Source organism: Pinus tabuliformis, chromosome 9 (assembly GCF_031772625.1).
Source record: "Pinus tabuliformis cultivar Carrire ecotype Pingquan chromosome 9, CPIR1, whole genome shotgun sequence".
Taxonomy (NCBI): Eukaryota; Viridiplantae; Streptophyta; class Pinopsida; order Pinales; family Pinaceae; genus Pinus; species Pinus tabuliformis.
The window spans coordinates 218,315,956-218,320,248 of NC_142307.1; positions in this window are offsets into that span (position 1 = coordinate 218,315,956).

Sequence of the window (4,293 nt, forward strand, 5' to 3'; positions counted from 1 at the left end):
AGATCTGATTGACAAGTACCTTGCAGCAGGAGAAAAGATATTGTCATAGTCAATCCCCTCTACCTATGAAAAGCCACAGGCCACAAATCTAGCCTTATGCTTCTCCACACTATCATCTATAGCTTGATTTACCTTATAAAGCCAACAGGAGGTCACCACTAACTTGTCCTTTGGTCTCGGGACCACATCCCAAACACTGTTACGAACTATGGAGTCATACTCCTCCACCATGGCATCAATGAAAGTTGCCTTCTCCATTACTTCCTTAAAGAAATATGGCTCCATCACAACATATTCACCCATAATATCCATGTATTTAGTGTACCTCTCAGGTGACCTCCTCTACCTCCACTGAGAAGTGGGCGCTCCCACATTCTCCTATGCATCATCTAACAATCTGTCAACCTCTCTGTTGTACTTTCTTCCCTCTCTAGAAGACTCAGCTTGAGCGGATGTCTCCACTCCCGGATCCTCTGCATGTGGCTACTCCACTTCAATCAAGCTTAGGAGCCAAAATCTCCTCATCCGCATGTAGCTCAGGCTCCCACTCAAGGGAAACTTGCATGGCCTTATCCTCATTGAATATGAAATCCATGCGAACCACTATTATCCTGCTCATCAGCAAGTACACCAGATAATTGTAAGGTGTATCAATGTACCCCACAAATATCCCCAACTCTACTATCGAGTCAAGATTCTCTCGTGCATCTTTGGTCACATGGCAATATATCGATGACCCAAAAATCCTGAAGTGACCAACATCTGGCCTCTTACCAATATACGCCTCCTTTGGTGTCCCATCTCAAGTATCCAATGTGGGTTATGGTTCTAAACATAAACCATTGTGTCGCATGAATCATCCCACAAGTGTAATGGTAGGCTCTGATTAGGAAACATTTACCTTGCTAGCCCTACAATTGTTCTGTTCTTCCTCTTGGCCACCCAATTCTTCTGAGGGTTATGGGGTGTCATCAGCTCTCATTTAATGCCTTCCGCTACACATAAGTTCTTAAACTCATTTGAGACATACTCACCACCGTTATCACTCTATAGAGCTTTAACCTTCTTTCCCGACTCTTTCTCCACCAATGCTTTAAACTCACAAAACTTTGTGAAAGTTTGATCTTTTTTCTGCATGAAAAACATCCAACATTTACGAGAATAGTCATCAACAAATATAACATAATACGTGTGTTTGCTTGTGGATGTTGTCAAGAATGGTACACACACTTCTGAATGGAATCGCTCTAGAATAGCCTATGCTTGACTATCTCTGTCGTGAAAGGAAGACTTGGTGTATTTTTCCAAAGTACACCCCTTGCATGTATTAACTTTCTCAAGCGTACCTTTGGGAAGACCGATAGAGATATGTTGCAATATCTTCAAAGCCCCATGACATAAGTGGTCTAATTTCTTGTGCCACAACTCGCCAATGTCTCAGCTCTACACCTTTTCTACTTTTGTGCTCAAAGAAACACACTCCTCTACCTCTAGCTTATAGAGATTCTTCACCTGAATCCCTATCTTCTTTACTTGACCCGTGACTATGTGTCAAAGGAATTCCTTTCCTTTCGAGAAGATCACATCATAGCCTTTTGTGTTGTTAATGGTTATCACTGTTGTCTCAGCCTTGTGGACTATTCTATAGGATACTAGATAGAACTTTCCCTGCCCATCTGTTATAATGACCGTCACATCCATTGTGGACTATTTTGATGGATGGTAGACATAACTTTCCCTGTTCTTTGGTTTTAACGACTACCATATCCATTGTGGACTATTCTGCTAGATGTTGGACAAGTCTTCCTAGTTCATGTCTATCTCTTCTTGGGTGGTACGATTACCTCTCACTTAGAGGCTCACTTTTCTCCCCCCTTTTGCAGTAAGAGGACCTAGACACAATTACGTTGCACACTCACTAGGCACACTCACCTTTCTTTTCGAAGGTACCATTGCAACACTCTCATGTGTTGAGAACTAGAGTCAAGGAAAATCTCTATGTATTTGGAAACCGATCCATCATATCGATGGGATGCCTAAACCAAATGGTGTGTGATCTAATTGGGACCTCATATTCGGGAGATCCCGTGAATGTTGGTAGATCCAACACCATCAACATTTCTGGCACTAGAAGGAGGGTCACCAGTATTTTATGGTTGATTGTCCCACTGACCCCACTCATCCATCTTCTGATCAAGGAAGTAATGTTCACTCCCTCTCCCCTACCCGCAACTCTGAAGTTGGTAATTCCTCACTTCTCAGGCCTGAACGTGAAATCACATATGATCAAATATGTACTCTCGGATCTAGGTCACCTTCTAGTTCGAAAAACCTTGGATCCTCATGATAAAGCATTTCACCCGACATCATAACATTTATGACCTCATGCTTTATGGGGCAACTGTTATAGACATATTTGGGAAATGCAACCACAGTCACATATATCAATAAACCAACGGCTCTCAAACCCCTAAAAGTGTTGTTTCATACCCTAAAGGATCAAGGTCAACCGATTACATCATTTCCCAAAATTTCTCCTTAAAAAATTACTCAGAACTGGTCAAAACTGGACCATATAAACTGCTCCATGCTGAGGGTGCGATGCATCTCACCTACTACGCACAAAGGGTGTGATGCATACTGAAAAGCCCTTTTGTAGGGTGTGATGAGCGAGGGCAGACAAATGGCAAAGGCAATTTGCTAGGTGGAAACTCAAAGAATCTACTAGAAACTGCTCATATGACACTTGCCTCTTTGAATTTGCGTAAGGATGAGTAAGAGATCATGAAATCTCCAAGTGGAACCAAGAAATATCAGTGAAATGACACTAATCAAAGTCCTAGAAGCTGACTCACTCCCCTGCAAACATGTATATATGGATCCCTCATCCTAGAGATGCAGAGGCTAGAATTTTGTAATTTGTAGGAAGTGCTGGTGGTTTCTCTTTGAGACATTGCATTGTTGGGTGATCTTGCTTTTTATGAGGTGAAGAGGGCTTTCATGCTGGGAGGATCATGCTGGATCGGACAACTAGGTTGTAATCCTCTCTTCTACTACTTCTATCAATAAAGATATTTGAGTTTTCCTCCATATACTTGTATATTTCTGAATCTTGTATTTGTGTATGAATTTGTATGGTTAATGTACATCTGATTCTGCATTGTTTATGGTTATAAATCTCTATGCTTTGATGGTATTTTTCTACTTTGATTCTACAAGTGTTCTTTGAAGTGGCACAAGTGAGAAAGGAGTGGCGAAGCTCTATCAAAGGAGAGAGGAAACAAGTAAGGAGCCAAGCGAAAGACTGAGGTTGGTACTCTCTACTTCTCTCTCATCTATCTCTCATAAAGGAAAACACAAGTTACTTTGAATTGTTTTTTCTAAGATAGCTACCCGTCTTAGTGGGACTAGCAGCTTTAAATAGACACTAGTTTTCCCAGAAACAAAATGGCGATTCCGCTGGGGAGCAAATAGTTTCTTTGTTTGTTACTGTTGTTTGCTTTATAATCTATAGACGGAGCCTAAAGTTAAGCCAACTAGCCTTGGAACTGCTTTTGCTATGTAACCGCAAAGTAGATCAATGTTGCTTCAGTCAATCTCCAGGTTGGTTTATGAACTGAACATCTGACTTGTAAACATCCTAAGCTCCCTAGTGGTAGCTGAATAAGCTTATTAGATTAGGCCCTATACTTGTGTTTATTGTCTATCATTAGCTCAGTGTAAATCCCTAAACTTAGCTGCAAACTGTGGGTGAAAACCAAGTTCAGTCTCATCCGTGGACCATCGCACTGTCTCTCATTGACAATCTAGATGCATCGCACCTCCCGTGTGTTGCAGTTTAGATGCATCCCTATTTTCCTTAAGGACAAGTGAGATGATTGAAGGAGACTATTTCTGCCTCAAGATTTTGGTTTTTATTCATTGTTTTCAGCTCTATTCAGTAGTTTTTCTATCTATGATCAATATATCACTGTTGAAACCTTCTTCCTTCACATTATTCAGCCTCCAATGATAAGGAATTGTGAATATTTTCTTTTATGTATTTTTCATCATTTACAGTCCTCCTTTGCAAATAGTAGCTTAATTGAATTGTCATTTTTTGATTTGAAAGTGTCACAATTGTTGTTTTTAGTCAAGAAAAAGAGTGTCGTAATGTATTCCTCTTTGAGATAGTCGATTACACTTTTTCCATTGTACTTGATTTTGAAATTATTAGTATTTCAAGTGTCAAAAGCAGTTTTAAATTTGAAATCGCAAAGTGTCGTCTTAGTCTTCCTTTCATTTCAAAAAGAG